An 18250-nucleotide genomic window follows, 5' to 3' on the forward strand; every position below is an offset into this window, starting at 1 on the left:
ATCTACTTTTATGTTCCATATATAAAAGAAATTCAAAAGGTTTTGGAATGGCATGAGTGTAAATATATATTCCAATCAAGAGGGGACTACCCACTTTATGTAGAAAAAACAGCTTTTTCTAGGCCACTGGATTCTTCATCTCATTTGAGTGCACATCATATTAACATATTTCTTAACATAATTATTCATCATTACTTTAGTTGTAGAAAAACTTAGGGCTCTTTCAAATATTTATTTGTTCCCATGGCTGTGACAAAATATTCAACACATATGAGAAACTACATCAAATATTAAATAAAGGAACATTTGATAGGTATTCATATCCAAGCTGCCAAAAACAAAAATCTACAGGTTGTATTTAGAGAAAACAATACAGTAACAAGCTATGCCAGACCATTCACCGATCCAGAAGAACATGCTGTAAGAATTCTGTCAAGCAATTGAACGCTATTATCAGACTGTTGCTCTGTCTACTTAGCTACTGTACGTTTCCCCTCCAAGCATGGATTAAAAGTAGGGCTGGGACAACGCGTCGACGTCGCAAAATATGCGCGTCGATTCGTCGGACCCAAAACAAAGATGGCGGCGCCAGCGTGTATTAGCAACACTAGTTGCCTCAGACTATCAGAAGTGCAAGGCGGCATGCACTCGTTCCTCTAAAGTATGGGAATTCTTTAATTAAAAAGGAAACAATTCCGTGATATGTCGTCTTTGCAAAATGGAGATGGCCTTCCATTCTAGCACCACGGCAATGCACCAGCAGATGACAGAGCACCGTAAGTTTTTTTTCAACTCCCCACTTTGCACTCGATGTTGGAGTAGGCTATAATACGTTTGTCGACACCTAAAGTTTTCAGCTATAGCTATTAATAATGCGCTTATAGCTATGAATGTCGTGAAAAATACATAGAGGACACTGACGACGCGCTGACAGACAGGACCAAGCAGGTAACATTTAATAAAGTCTCAACTTTCAAATTTGGTCATTCAAAGAAAATTAAACCATAAATAGGCTTACTATTTTGTGGCTCTTTAATGTGTCGTGACAGATTGCCTCAGTTAAAGCTGCTCGTGAACCGATCATCTTTTCCTTGGGTAATTTATAGCATCAAACAGGCTAAACATGAATGTAGCCTACATCAGAAAGACTTGTTTTAACCACGGAAAGATGTCAGTACAGTAGCCTACAATCCATTATTCAAATTCAAATCCACCGACGTTAATCTTCTCTCTCCTGACTACTTTGTCAGACAAAAATGGCATATAAAAAATAAATAGTTAGATTAATCGATACATCGAAAAAATAAATCGCTAGATTAATCGTTTAAAAAATAATCGTTTATCCCAGCCCTAATTAAAAGCTATTTCAATTAATTTACAGAAAGTACATTCCACTGAGGAAAGAACATGTACTACTCAATCTGAAGTTACAACGAAAGACTATGTCCATGGATGCAATTTATATTTTACTATAACATGTTTGTTAGATCCTATACCAACCAATCTCTTAAAAGTGGTATTCCCAGTAATCTCAGAACCTCTTCTTAATATTATTAACTCCTCGTTATCCTCAGGACATGTCCCAAGAAACTTTAAAATGGCAGTTATCAAACCACTTATTAAAAAGTCACAACTTGATCCTGGAGAACTGGCTAATTATAGACTGATTTCAAATCTCCCATTTATGTTGAAAATACTAGAAAAGGTAATATAATCCCAATTATGTTCATTTCTACAGAGAAATAGTATATATGAACAATTTCAGTCAGGATTTAGGCCTAATCACTGTACAGAGTCTACACTTATCAGAATTACAAATGACTTGCTCTTATGATCTGATCATGGCTCCAGCTCCATTCCTGCTTCGTGTTGGACTCCACTGCTATGCGTCGCTTTGTGATGATGGCTAATAGCAGCCGGTGCCAGCCTAACATCACTTCAGCCTAATACGATGGACTTCATTGATGAACTGATGCCAACTCCAACAATAAAACATGGGATACTTCATATGCCATTGCCTGAACCTTGGATTTAGGATAGACCTCACTGAAATTTTCAGCCAGGTTGAATTGCGATGCACCTAACTGATCTCTGCCTGAATCACCTCGGTCTAATGATGGACTACACTCTTGAAATGGAATACATAGACTATCAATTAATTGCCAACAAAACCATTTATCAGTCAACTAACAAGGACAATTGCATCTATGTGAACTTCAAAGACATTAGTAATTAATCTTACAGTTCATACAAAATCTTTGATTAAACATTGACCCTTAACAGTTAAATAATTTTAAACCATGACTTGCACTATACATAACTAAGTAATACTGGCATTATATTCATAATGTTAGCCAGAGGGGAACTGGCCCCCACAGTGAGTCTGGTTTCTCCCAAGTTATTTTTCTCCATTAACCGACATCTTATGGAGTTTTGTGTTCCTTGCCACAGTCGCCTTCGGCTTGCTCACTGGGGTTATAAATACAATTATTATTTAATTACTTATTTTTAAATACAATTCACAATCTTATTAGATCAAACTTCACAAAGTTGACTATAAGACATTTTAGATATCACAGTTTTATCTTCTGTTAATGTACGATTTTCTGTAAAGCTGCTTTGAAACGATGTGTTGTGAAAGGCACTATCCTAATAAAAATTACTTGACTTCCCATGTGATCATGTTGTCCACTCCAGGTCATTTCAACAAGTCTTCAACATTTTCTGCAGTAACTGACAGCATACCACAGATGATGCTGATAGAGCCAAGATGCATTTAACCATGAATATTCTTTGTAAACAGATGTCATGTTCCCTGCGTCATGACAAACATAAGCGGGTTGTATAGAGAAAGTTAAAGTCAAAACAACTCAAACTGAACCATGCACTGATGAATTAACTCTCAAACAGCACCTTCTGTAACCTGATAAGTGCAACCATGAGCCTCTGTAGTTTAGATGCTTTTGGAAGACATTTCTTTTTGTCCATTTCGAAATGTTTAGCCCAAACTGTGTGACATTCTTTTCTTCTTGATTTAAACATGTTAGCACCTTGGCAAATATCAAAGGGATTGTTTTCAATAAACCTTGCTACAATGCAATCTCTAAAGAGCCTGGTCTGTCTGGGCATAGTAATCCAATCTGTGAGAAATCCAGGGAGGACATCTGATCCTTTTGAGGCACTGCGGTGCACTGCTGACATAACTGTGCTGGAGGAAATTAAACTAGAAACTAAACTAGATTCTTGCTCAGAGAGTTTAATCAGTTAGAACACAACCTTCACTCAGAATGCACCATTTAGATGATAGATACAGTCTAAAAACTGATGTAAAAATGTATACCTTTAGGTATAAATAGACACCACCTTTAGGGCTGTACATGTCCGAATGGCTGGGTGGTATGATGGTATATCATGCAACAGTAGAAATGCACAAACCAGTTTAGACTTTGCTATACCCTGGTAGATATATTTGTTTGACTATAGTGGGCAGTAGTGTTGTCACGGTACCAAAATTTCAGTAGTCGGTACCAATACCAGTGAAATTTCACGGTACTCTATACCATTTTTGGTACCAAAGCAAAATCAGGTTACTAAACAACACTCTTTTATTAACAAAGTTAACAAAACATTAGCAGCAGACTAAGAACAGAAATATGCTATTGAGCAACACTTTAATTTAAATGTACAGTTTTTTTATAATTCGAAAATAATATAAGTATTTTTGAACACTTATATAAGATTTACTTCAAATTTTGCAAAGTTCAAAGTTTTTACCAAGTACTAAAAAAAACTAAATATACAAGGTTACAATAGAATGAATAAAAAACAATTTCCAAACTAATGTGCAAAGTGCTCTCGTATTAATAAAGCTGCATATTGCCATTTTTCTTCACGATAACAAATGCACAGTGACATACAGGTGAAACTCGAAAAAATTTGAATATCGTGCAAAAGTTCATTAATTTCAGTAATTCAACTTAAAAGGTGAAACTAATATATTATATAGACTCATTACAAGCAAAGTAAGATATTTCAAGACTTTATTTGATATAATTTTGATGATTATGGCTTACAGCTTATGAAAACCCCAAATTCAGAATCTCAGAAAATTAGAATATTGTGAAAAGGTTCAGTATTGTAAGCTCAAAGTGTCACACTCTAATCAGCCAAACACCTGCAAAGGGTTCCTGAGCCTTTAAATGGTCTCTCAGTCTGGTTCAGTTGAATTCACAATCATGGGGAAGACTGCTGACCTGACAGTTGTGCAGAAAACCATCATTGACACCCTCCACAAGGAGGGAAAGCCTCAAACGGTAATTGCAAAAGAAGTTGGATGTTCTCAAAGTGCTGTATCAAAGCACATTAATAGAAAGTTAAGTGGAAGGGAAAAGTGTGGAAGAAAAAGGTGCACAAGCAGCAGGGATGACCGTAGCCTGGAGAGGATTGTCAGGAAAAGGCCATTCAAATGTGTGGGGAGCTTCACAAGGAGTGGACTGAGGCTGGAGTTACTGCATCAAGAGCCACCACACACAGACGGGTCCTGGACACGGGCTTCAAATGTCAAACGTCTTACCTGGGCTAAAGAAAAAAGAACTGGTCTGTTGCTCAGTGGTCCAAAGTCCTCTTTTCTGATGAGAGCAAATTTTGCATCTCATTTGGAAACCAAGGTCCCAGAGTCTGGAGGAAGAATGGAGAGGCACACAATCCAAGATGCTTGAAGTCCAGTGTGAAGTTTCCACAGTCTGTGTTGGTTTGGGGAGCCATGTCATCGGCTGGTGTTGGTCCACTGTGCTTTATTAAGTCCAGAGTCAATGCAGCCGTCTACCGGGACATTTTAGAGCACTTCATGCTTCCTTCAGCAGACAAGCTTTATGGAGATGCTGACTTCATTTTCCAGCAGGACTTGGCACCTGCCCACACTGCCAAAAGTACCAAAACCTGGTTCAATGACCATGGTATTACTGTGCTTGATTGGCCAGCAAACTCGCCTGACCTGAACCCCACAGAGAATCTATGGGGCATTGCCAAGAGAAAGATGAGAGACATGAGACCAAACAATGCAGAAGAGCTGAAGGCCGCTATTGAAGCATCTTGGTCTTCCATAACACCTCAGCAGTGCCACAGGCTGATAGCATCCATGCCACGCGCATTGAGGCAGTAATTAATGCAAAGGGGCCCAAACCAAGTACTGAGTACATATGCATGATTATACTTTTCAGAGGGCCGACATTTCTGTATTTAAAATCCTTTTTTTGATTGATTTCATGTAATATTCTAATTTTCTGAGATTCTGAATTTGGGGTTTTCATAAGCTGTAAGCCATAATCATCAAAATTATATAAAATAAAGGCTTGAAATATCTTACTTTGCTTGTAGTGAGTCTATATAATTTATTAGTTTCACCTTTTAAGTTGAATTACTGAAATTAATGAACTTTTGCACGATATTCTAATTTTTCGAGTTTGACCTGTATATTATGATTAAATAAGTCGCGAGCAATCGCGTTCTAATCTAGCTGCATTAATTGTGCATGCTCAAGGGATGAGCGTCCCCGAGGCAGAGTCTCTCTCAGCCGGGTGCAGTTTCAAACTCTCCCCCTTAGATCGGGACATTCGCGCAACTCATTGAAGAGGTGCTTACCACACAGAGAAATGCCAGTTTCTGAGTTTAAAGTTATTAACATGACCTGCTTCTGTATTATTTGAACTTTAATAAAGCTATAACACATTAAATATAACTGCATTTGTAACGCCGGTATGTTTCCTTTAAAGAGCTCCGGCTCCGCATATTCCACAACGAGACTGCTTCTGAATTTCCTTTTTTTTTAATATATATACCTCAATAATCGCAATATGACATTTTCCCCAAATCGTGCAGCCCTAGTGTGTGAGAGAGAGAGAGAGACAGTGTGCAATAACCTGTTGTCACTTCCAAGCAAAGATGCTGTCAGCTTTCTGAAGATCAATTTTTTCGCAGTAGCCGGTGCGCAAGAGTCAATCACTATAGAAACCGCAATGTCCTCGACCATTTTAAACAGCACCCATTGTGTAACTAATCAGTCTGTTGTGTATCTCAGCTGTGATGAGCCATAATGCTGAAGTTGTTTGTTTAAAGCCATTTAAAGCTATTTCCTAGCTTTGGTAGTTTAGTAGTAATACCAGCGATCATGAAGAGCTGTTTTATGTAGATCCTGGCTGAAGCGGATTCACTTCACATCACCTGACAGGCTCATTTTACACACAAAAATTATCTTTTGTCACCACCTGCTGGCTAACATATGTAATGTAAAAAAAAAAGAAGACAGAAGCTGTTAACACATATGCACTGCTCTTACACTTTAGTTTAGAACGGCATGAACTCAAGCGGAGTGATACACACACAGTGAAGTGTCAGAGGGCTGATGGTGTCAGACCATCAGTGCTCATGTAATGTCTCTCATCCAATCAGATTCGAGGACCGTAACTAACTGTTGTATATTGAAAAATCGCATACATTCGACACTTCATGAGTCGCAAGTTCGAATCCAGGGCGTGCTGAGTGACTCCAGTCAGGCTTCCTAAGCAACTAGGTTGCTAGGGTGGGTAGAGTCACATTAGGTTAACCTCCTCGTGGTCACTATAATGTGGTTCTCGCACTCATTGGGGCCTGTGGAGTTGTGCGTGGATGCCTCGGAAAATAGCGTGAAGCCTCCACATGAGCTAGGTCTCTGCGGTAACGCTCAACAAGCCACATGATAAGATGCGCGGATTGACGGTCTCAGACTCACCGGCAACTGAGATTCGTCCTCTGCCACTCGGATTGAGACGAGTCACTACGCCTCCACGAGGACTTAAGAGCGTATTGGAAATTGGTATTCCAAATTGGGGAGAAAAGTTGAGGGAAAAAAAATGGCACTTCATGTCAAAAAGGATGCCGACCCCTGGTATATGCAATTTTGAACAAGACAACTATGTTTGTGATCTCTTGGATTTTTTCCAATAAACTGCTGTATATTTGGGAGGTGGGAGTTCCGATGTTATGAGCTCTCCAATGACATCATAATAGGATAATCACATCATATATTGAATTATCCAACAACTTATCGCATATCGTATTTTTTCTCCATATCATGCAGCCCTAGCAGGACATGTCTCAAACAAGTCAAAATGAGGAAGAACTTGTTATTAAGGGGTGTTGTTAGGCATAACATGACAACATGATCACGCAGGAACTCGACATGTTGCTGCCAAATGTTCTGGTACCCTGACATCTAACCCAATCTGCCAAGTTACTGCCAAGCGCCATCTCCCATCAGACATCTTGGCATCAATTCAAATGTGTTTACAATTTCCTGTGGTGCTACTGATAGCGCTTTGCATGAGAAATCTCAGAGACACGGGTTCTGTTCCCATGGAAACAAGGAAATAATCGTGTTCCAAAAAATCAATGATGATGCAATTGAGGTTACATTTTCACTCTAAGATTATATTTTTGCTCCACTGATTGTTGGGGGTTGGGTTAGGGGATAGTGTTAATAAAATATGTATTCCTGTTGACTGTATTACATTATTTACAACCAAACACAACTTGCATTTGGCACCACTCTGTGAAAATTTCACCTGAAAACAGAAGCTCACACACGTCAAATCACTTCTAGCTTTGGCCACTAGGGACAGCCGTTTGAATTTCGGTAGAGCACAGACTGATATCAGCTGAAGAACCTTTGAATTACTGTTGCCGTATTCACAGCAGGATCAGTCTGAACGTGAAAAGGAAACAATATTTTATGCAGAAACTTGCCACTTCAATATAACTTTAAAACATTCAACTGATGTGTGGTTTGAGTCTAAACTACACATTTTATAATATAAGTTTTAAGTTGTTTAGTTTAAATTCAAGTGATAAAAAATTTTCAGACTTCTATTCTTTTCATTTGTTTCCATGAAGCTCTAAAAAAAAGGAAATGTAATCAAATGTAATGAAGTACTTTCATTTGTAAAATATTTCATTCAGTGTGTTGTCAAATAACAAAAAGGATTTAGTACATGGTTATTTACATTGTTAATAAATTTTCCATTGAATTTCCAGGACAATCTCTTAATACATAACGTTATCATAATTTACAATTACTGATACCATAATGTAAGATTTTGGTCATACAGCATACATGCATGATATGCAAGGCAGCAAATAATATTATTTTCTAACAGACAAAAAAGTGGTTTTGGTAACACAACTAGTGCTGGGAGATATGACGAGGTAATCGGATAGATCCCGATGACGATTGCGAACAGATGATGATAGACAATATCGGGAAATGGCAAAACCATAGATCTATGGAAGTCGGCAAATATATTAAACAGTGGCCAGGGTGTGAAATTAGCAACCTAACCTGCAAAATGCAGCGTGGCTGAACCCAGTTTGTAAGCTCCTCGTCCAATGTATTTCATGTATGGGTAATTTTGCTTAATATAATAAGAGAGACCTGTAAGATGTCTTGGAGTGACACATGACAAGAAATGCTGTTAGTCACAAAAAAGAAACACTTTATTATATTTTTAAGAGCAGACAAAGCCGTCAATGCTTGTGTTAGATTCACTGTTTGTTCAAAGGCATGCAGCATGAGCCTGTCATGTGGAACACACGCATGTAAAGAGTTTTCAGACTTTTTTCTTTGTTTCATTCATCTAAAAACTGTGTGCAAACATAATGTTGTCTTTGAGAATGCAGCAAATTTTCTCCGATCATCTCGGGAGGTGCTGTAAGCTTAGTTCTCTTTATTTACACCCGATTTGCATGCACTGTGAATGCAATTCTGCAGGTTCAGTAATATTTGAGTTTTATTTTATTAAATAAAATAAATAGCATTAATGGCATTACCAAAACGCAATACAAACACAAATTCGATAAGAACACACATTTGGCAGCATTATTTTGGGAACACTATGGAATTTATTAGGCTTCTTTATTATGATTATTATTGTCATTACATATATAATTGTCTTTAGTTCTTAATCTGTGGGCTATTAGTAATTTGTCATTGACCGATACACGCGTGATGGCAAATGGGGCCATGGAGACGGTAAATGTTTGGAATTGGGGAGATGGTTAATACGATTTTTTGATCACTTTGTTATTTTATTGCATATTATATTTAATCGTTTTGTGTTAAGTGCAATTTTAATTTAGAAATGTCGTGTTTTTCACGTTTCAATAAATTAATAAACATTATAAAGCAGAATCAATAAAAAAAATTGAAATTCATCGACCCTCGGCAGGGGGGTTGACAATGTAATCGGATATTGCGATATTTTTCGGATAAGCTTTCATGTTCATGTACGTCACAACAAACCTGAATGTAGGACAGCAAAGGTTGGTCAATTTGTCAAAAGCATTATTTTAAATATGGCAATCATGATTAATTAAGTGAAGATTTTTATTATGGTATATGGAAAACAGTGGAAAGGATGTTGCACGAGATAACATCTTATAGAATTTATGACAGCTTTCCTTCACACATTTTATGTTGAAAAGGTCCAAACATGGTCAGCAGTGCATTGTTGCAAAAAAACAGGAATTTACCGTACTATACTAAAAGTGGGCGATCTGAATTGTATATCGTGAAACCCAATATGGCCTTTCTTATATGTGCCTATGCAAGAAATAATCTACAAATATAGAAGATGAAAAATTTAAATGCTGACACCAGAAAGCATTAATAAAAGAAATTCTGAATTGATTCCTGGAGGGAAAGAGGGACATATGGATCATTTCTTATTCTAAACTCTGCTGTGCAAACAGAGATATCTTGTAAACACAATCTATGATTGAAAGGAACATACTGTATTTGAGATTAAACAACTCATAAATATGTATCCTGAGTGTTTTTCCAAACCAAAATTGACCTACTGACCAAACTGATTAATGTCATCATTAGTATTTGTTTACAATTTATAATAATATTTAAATTGAAAAGGTTCCAAAAAATAACTGTGTTAATGAAAAGTGGACTGATGTCTAACAACTAAATTGAACAAAAAAAGAGATCTGAATCCTTTAAAAAAATAAAGAAAAAGAAAAATCAAAAATAAAACACTGGTTTCTTTTCTACTCAAGACTTGAAAACCGGAATTATTGTTAATTTTGCTGCTACATTATCCAGTATACTAGTTAATAATAAAGTGTTTCTTAATAAGCTATACATTTATATTTAAATAATGTGTAGTTATAGGTTTGTGTTTCTTAACATATTAAAGAATACTCTCAATTAGTTCCACACAATAATGTAAAGATATTCTAAACTGATTATGCAAAAAAACAACACTGGTATCGGATCGGGATTGGTATTGGCCAATACTAGGATTTCCGGTATCGGAATGGAAGAGAAAAAGTGGTATCGGTGCATCCCTACTTTAAATGCTGTTTTTTCATTTAGTATTAATTTTAAAAACTATCGGCCGATTAATCGGTTATCGGCATGTCATCCCAACTAAGTTATCGGTCAACCTCTAACTAAATTATTTGCTCTTCTTAGAAAACCAGAGTCCAGGGAAAAGCATGGAGATATAAAGTCAAATCACTGGAAAGGAGAAAACAATATTTGACTTATATAATAATAAAATAATAAAAAAAAAGGTATAAAATAGCCTACTAGTACTTGAACTACTGGTAATATATAGTAACAGTGACTGCCCGCATTTTCAGCGGCCTTAGTTCCAGAGGTATTTTCTCCATAGATACTTCCTGATACAAAAATTAATCAGCAAATCCTTTTTTCTTTTTTAAATGAAGCTGAAGTCACTCTGACTTCTACAGAAGCATTTATCATTGCTTAACAACATTGAAGCTCATAGCAGATATGTCTTGAAAGGTGTATACATTATTGTTAAAAATCAATTTCTCTATAGAAAAAATGAATAGGACTTTAACTTCCATAACCACACTGTTGTGCTCTATTGACATTGCAAAAAAAGATGTATGTTTTTTGTTTTATTTGCCAAAGTATGCAGACATAACAATCACTGTGATGGAATAAAGCAAGCAACTGAAGTTTCTCAACTGCATGGACTGAGAATTTGAAAATACGGTGGTGTCACAGTTTCACACAACAGGGCTTGACAAATCAACCCAGAGATAGAATAAGACAGACAGAAAACAGGTCACCATCTGCTTGTTTTACGCATAGTGCTGAGCCCTCTGGGACTAGTGATGGATATGAGTGCCTCTTTGCTTTGAATGATTATTCATAATCATCAACCATCATTACAACTTCCCAACCGAAATAAATAAGAGCAGGTAAAAACTACAAGTAATGGATAGTCAAATATAATTTTCATAAAGGGCGCTTTCACACTTGCTTGGACCGAACCAGATTTTGTTTCCTCCCCCTCCCCATGCCCCTGCTGGTCTCTGTTCACATCATATTATTTGGGTCTGAACCACGGTCCAATTGCGTCATCAACGTGAGTTCAAATGGCAGCTATTTACCACTGTAACTAGGTATCAACTTGAGAAAACGTCAGCATCACCGTGTTAAGTGACGCATTAATGAGTCACTCATCAGTGTAGAATAGTAGAATAGAATCAGAATAGTCAAGTCAACTTTATTTATAAAGCACTTAGCTAGGGCTGGGAAATATGGCAAAAAATAGGGATCTTCTATGAAAATATTACAATATTTTATAGAGTTTATCAACTGAGTGCAGTTGAATATGAATGTTATAAGATGATCTGTTCATTTTGAATCATAATGGTGTGTATATATATATATATATATATATATATATACACACACACACACACACACACACACACACACACACACACACACAACACATTCAAATTATTTTCATATTTCTTTACATACAGATATCCAAGTATGGGGGCAGAGAAGCCCTTGTGACTGAGGAATGATACCGTATGGGGGTTCAGGTGTATCTCCAGAGAGAAATTTTTGAAAATGTAAAAGTCTGAATGGACCATTTATCTATTTTCATTAAAGTGAGAAAGACTAGGCCACAAACTAGTAATTGTTTTGTCTTTCATCCTTGTCAGAGATGATGAAATCGAAATAATGTCACAAAATTAGAACAGAAATCTACTTTTAGAAAGAAATTTAGAAATCTACTTTTAAATTTAGAAAGAAAAAACGTTATGGTCTAAAGGCACTCTGGAAACACGCACCTCATGTTTACTCACATGTGGGGAAAAGAGGATGGGGTGCGGAGCGGGACAGGGCATCAGTGAAGCGTGTTTCAGTGCTAGAGAAAAATATTCAAGAATACAGCTCAGAAAGATCAGATATGATGAAACTGGCACTGTTGTTTTGTCGCGCTGTTCACTAGAGACGATGAGAGGGTGTAAACATCGTTATGTCTTGAAGTCAAGATGGAATCAATCTGGGATCCGGAACGCGGTGATCTGCGTAGCGAGGGCTATAGCAACTTCATACAGTCTGAGGCTGCGTTTCCACTGAAGTGGAAGAAATCCACATAAAGCCACTCCCAACGCAAGGGAACTGCTTGCTCCGCGCTGCTGTCAATTTTACAATCCACCTCGCGAGCTTGACACTCGGCTTCCATAGGAAGGAATTGAAAGCGCTCACTCACATTAGCTCTACGTGCCAGTGGAAACATACGATAAGATAGCCAAACTGCTAGCGTTTTTAGCAACACACATGTCTAGATGTAGAACACAGGCTAAATATAAAAAATGACTCAAAAGCTTATCGTCGATATCATGGAGTTTTTTTTATCACGATAAATATTGATTTTGTTTTATTGCCCAGCCCTACACTTAGCATTTAAAAACAACAAAAGTTGAACCAAAGTGCAATTAGATACAAAAGTATCTAATGCTAATTAGGGATATGCATTTCTTCACCCAAAACACTAAAGAGGGTGACCTCGTGTCACCTCCAGTGCAGAGCTTGCTCAATATCAACAGCAGGTTGGTGTGAGTGCATCTGCACGCACAGTGAGGCAAAGACTTTTGGACAATGGCCTGGTGTCAAGAAGGGCAGCAAAGAAGCCACTTCTCTCCAAGAAAAACATCAAGGACAGACGGAGAAGAAAAGGTGAATGCTACCATGAGTCCTGTGTTGTGCCAAAAGTGAAGAATCCTGAGACCATCGACGTGTGGGGTTACTTTTCATCCAAGGGAGGGGGCTCTCTCACAATTCTGCCCAAAAACACTGCCATGAATAAAGAATGATATCAAAACATCCAGCATGATGGAGCACCATGTCACAAGGCAAGAGTGATAATGAAGTGGCTCGGAGATCATTACATTGAAATTTTGGATCAGTGGCCTGGCAACTCCCCAGTTGACCCTGTGGTCAATCCTCAAAAGGCGAGTGGACAAGCAGAAGCCCACGAATTGTGATAAACTCTGAGCACTAATAAGGCAAGAATGGATCTCCATCAGACAGGATTTGGTCTAGAAGCTGATATTCAGCATGCCAGAATGAATTGCATAGGTTATGAAGAACAAGGGTCAACACTGTAAATATTGACTCTTTGCATATATTGAATGTTTTTGCCAATAAAAGCCTTTAAAACTCGTGAAATAGCTTATCAATGTTTTCCAGTATACCATAGAAACATGTGAAAAAATAATCTACAAATACTGAAGCAGCAAACTTTGCAAAACACAAAATGTATGCCACTGCCAATACTTTTGGCCATGGCTGGATTATCTCAGGTGAGTATGATGCTGAACACTCATGGAGTTATAAGTTGACCGTGTCTTTGACAGTGACAACAGAACTGATCATATCAGTTTTCTTTATTGCATGAATGTAGGAGACATTGGCTCTTTGAAAAATTGAAACCAACCCATGAAAAAAACGGAACTGTTGCATTCGTAATTTTTTGTCTTTTATTTAGGCTTGTATTAAATTTTATTATAAAATCAAGAATTCTTAATATAAAAAAATGTCACTATAAAAATTATACATATACATATATATTATCTTCAAAGTGTATTTGATGTTTGAAAATGTTTGTGCATTTATGAAATTACTCGGGTTACAAATATTGGGCTATACACTGTAAAAAATATCAGTAATTTTAACAGCCAAAGACTGTAAAAATGATAAAGAAAAAAAAGTTAATTGATTAACAATTATTAACTGTAAAATATACAGTAAATATTTGTATATATTTTACAAGACAATACAGTAGGTTTTTTTTTCAGCTAAGATTAACCAACTGAGCATTAGCTTGCCGATTATTGGAGACCATCTTAAATCTGCTAAGCAAACCATGTTAGACTGGTTTAAATAGGTATTTTTTTCAAGCAGGGCAGGAAAGTGTGCTTTCTGCCATATTTCCACCATACATACAGACTTAACTACATACTCATCTCTGTTCTGGTTCTGGCCACAATGCCCTTTCAAACCCCCTTAATCAAACTTCTGCACTTATATGAGATGCATAACCCCTGCTTTCATATGTTACCATGGTTACTTATCAGAAAGGATGGGATACCGTTTCTTTTCATCTTCCTTTTCTTCTTCGAGTAATAAATTCCCACACATTCACCACCCACACCTGTCTCCAGAATAATGGCAGCAACAAGTGCAAAAAGTGATATGGACTTTGGATAATCACGTGACATGGTTTTTCTTGTAAAACAGGTGAAACAAGCTTGAGGACCAGACTGGGATACCAAAAACCACACAGAAACAAACGGAGAAGAAAAGCACTGTGGGCATTACATCGAACGTGTGAGCACAAATGTGTGGATACAACAGGAAGTGAAGACATAAAACGGTTAGACATTAGATAAACAATTTCCTGCACCCGTCCATGTTTTTCCCGCAAACTGTAAGCAACAATTACTCTCTGACACTAAGCAGCAGAGCATGAAATACATCAGACCAGGAGCAGTGAAACTGCCAAGAGCACATTTAACAGACTATTACAGCATGACACTCATAGTAACTACTCAAAACCACAAAATGATAAACAAAGCCTCAAATTATGGTAGTTTGAGAGGAAGAAATATTCATTTACTGTCTACGACTGCGTTATCACACAACCTAGTTGGTCTTTGCCAAAAGCAACAAAAGGTACAAAGGTTTTCCTTCATATTATAACCCAGCACAAGACAGCAGTTTAAAAATATCTCCAGAGGCATTTCAAATCGAAAAACATTGCAGAGTTTCAAATGCCTTACTGCTTTAATGTATTACAAACATGTCTAAGCTACAGAAAACTTTTCATGTAACATTATTCCAGCATTAGTCTTTGTAATATTGCCCCATATTTATTAAACAGGTCACCTAACGCATAAAAATCCTACTGGGGAACAAATTGTGAAAAACAGCTAAAACCATCTTAGAGGAATATTCCGGGTTCAATACAAGTTAAGATCAATCGTATCCTCTTCAACCGAACAATTCCAGTCGTTGCATTTAAATGTAATATTTAAAAGTCTGGTTTTCCACCGTTGAAAGTTTCCCCTGAACTTGTATAGCAGAATATGGTGTAACACCACTGCCGCTGTTTATTTCTTTTCTCAGTAGGTGTAAATGTTTCTTCTTTTACAAACTGCCCCTAATTGACTGGCAATATTTAAATGGTCAGCATTTGACTGATACTGAACACTACTGATTTTTATTTAGCTATTTATTTAAATTATATTATTCTTTATTTTAATAGTCAGCATTTGACTGATACTGAAACGTACTGATGTTTATTTAGCGATTTATTGTATTTTTATTTATTCTTTATTTAAATGGTCAGCAACTGACTGATACTGAACATACAGTACTGATTTTTATTATCTATTTAATGTATTTTTATTTATTCTTTATTTCCTCAGTATTCATTTCTAGAACTTGTTGACAATATATGATAACAATGTCAAATATTCTTTGACAAAATTATTTGTTTAAGAAAGCAGATGTCTGAGTACCTTTGCATAGTCATATCAGAGCAAAATTGGTGAACAATCCACATAGAAAAGGTCTGTTGTCATTCCAGCCCAAAAATTAACTATATATTGGCCACCATATTGGTAATCTGTGAATTTTCCCCCTCTAAAATCAGTATCGGTCTCAAAAATCCCATATTGGTTCAGGCTCTAGCTTGTGCTACTATCCGCGATCCACGCACAACTTACCACACGCCCCATTGAGAGAAAGAACCCCTAATCATGACCATGAGGAGGTTACCCCATGTGACTCTACCCTCCCTAGCAGGTACACTCCTTTGGTTGCTTAGGAGACCTGGCTGGAGTCACCCTGAATTTGAGCTTGCAACTCCAGGGGTGGTAGTCAGCATCAATAATCTCTGAGCTACCCATGGCCCCCATGCCCCTCCTTTAAAAAAAAAAAAAAAAAAAAAAGAAAAGGACAAATTTAGGTTCCAGTGAGGCACTTACAATGGAAGTGAAAGGGGTCCAATAAGTAAACATTAAAATACTCAATAATTCAAAATATAGCCATGAGACCTTAACAATATGCATGTTAACATTATTTTATTGTTATAAAATAATTTACTAACCTTTTCTGTATAACATTACAGCCAATATTACAACTTCATTGCTATGATGATGTAATGTCCACAAACACTAAAATGACTGTAAAAATGTTGATTTTAAACAACTTTACATCTCAAATAATACATGAGTTTTCACAGAAGAATGTGAAATATTGAGTGCTTTTATAAAATTATAAGCTTCACATTTCTGCCTTTAAACCCTCCAAAAAATGGCCCAATTCACTTCCATTGTAAGTGCCTTACTGTAACCTCGATTGTTTTTTGTTTTTATGAAAAGGAGGGACGAATCGAAATCATGTTTTGTGGTATTCAACATTAAGTTATAACTGCTGTCGATTGAGCATAACTTGTATTGAACCCGGAATATTAACTAAGCTAGTTCGCTGGTCTTAGAAGGTTTAAGATGGTGCTCAGCTGGTAAACCAGCGGTTCTTCCATCCTGACCAGCTAAAAAATGGCCACAAATCCCTCTAAAACCAACCAACCTAACAAGGCTGGGCTCAGCTAAAACCTGCAAACCAGCAGATAAAGGCCAAAAAACTTTTGGATATACAATTATGAATTTGACATGAGGAGTTGCTCTAAATTCAAAAACTTCAGCATAACACGGAGATAATAGATACTTGACTCTGTACACGTAACAACAACAAACTGTAATGTGAGATAATCTCTCATTTCTCCTCACAGATTAACAAAAGCCGCGCTAAACCCACCGGTTGGATGACAATTAACGGCACAAGTGTGACTCAAGCAATGAAATCAACATCGCTTGAACTCTGAATGTTACATAACACACGTTTTGTCAATCTTAAATTTTTAAATAGTTATGTTTTCCTCTTCTAAACGAACGTTATTAACTGTCAAACCAGAGTGCGTTTAGTGAAGTAGTAAGTTACTGCGTGCTCGAGCGCGCATACCTTCAGTGTCTGGGCTGTTAGTTTGTATTCTTCATATAATTTATATAACACACGTTGAGAAGTATTAACAGTGACCGATTCGGCAATTCAATCAAATTAACTTCATGCGGTGGGAAACGCAGTTTTAGCTTTGATGCAAAACCACCTAAGTTTCTGAACTCGGTTATAAATGTTCCTGACTATAACTATGTGAGATTTTTAGGTATTTCGACTGCACAAAATAAATGTAACCTTTAACAAGAAAACGAAAAATAGATATACCTTTCTTACCAGAATAGATGAAAGGAAGCCTCTGTTCTTTTTTCCGTCTCTGTTGTGATATTTTCGGTATGCCGTCCGATTATTCTGCTGATGAATTTTCAGCAGTGCTCTTTGGTTTTGCAAACAAGCAAGACTTCGACGGAGCTATAAATTTACCGTAATGTGCGACACACATAATATCTGCGCACTTCACACTACCGTAATACACAGAGAGGTCGCATACACGTAAAAGGCAGATTGTTCACTGAAACACAACGAATATAGGCTCTGTTGGAAAAAAACAACAACAAAAAAAAGTGCCTGAGGACTGATTTAGTCAACATACAGTTAGCTGAGAGAAGCATGTAAAAAATGTGGCGTTGTGAATAATACGATTTACTAAGGGAAGAAATCTATAAAGATATTTTTTTTTTATCATCAAGCATTGCTGACTTCCAAAAACCCTTCAGATATTTCCTTAAATTAGTGATAATGGTATATAGGTCAGGACTGTTAATAAAAACCTATTCAATTGATAATAAACTATTTTTGTTTTTAATTTTTTTAGTAAACCTTGAGTAAATAGTGAATTGGTCATATGATTTA

At 36.8% G+C, this 18250-nt stretch overlaps 1 protein-coding gene across 2 annotated transcripts in view; it reads right to left on the reverse strand.

Annotated features, from left to right (window-relative positions):
• The window catches only part of LOC127661923 (tumor protein p53-inducible protein 11-like), a 75813-nt gene extending 58016 nt beyond the window's left edge, over window positions 1-17797 (reverse strand). Inside the window, exon 1 of one of the 2 annotated variants that reach the window (XM_052152883.1) lies at window positions 17675-17797. The gene's annotated coding sequence lies outside the window, so the exon portion shown is untranslated. Of the gene's footprint in view, window positions 1-17665 lie in introns of both variants that reach the window. The other variant, XM_052152884.1, reaches the window with a different exon arrangement.
• Between the last annotated feature and the right edge of the window lie 453 nt (window positions 17798-18250).

This window comes from Xyrauchen texanus, chromosome 21 (assembly GCF_025860055.1).
Source record: "Xyrauchen texanus isolate HMW12.3.18 chromosome 21, RBS_HiC_50CHRs, whole genome shotgun sequence".
In the NCBI taxonomy this organism is placed as follows: domain Eukaryota; kingdom Metazoa; phylum Chordata; class Actinopteri; order Cypriniformes; family Catostomidae; genus Xyrauchen; species Xyrauchen texanus.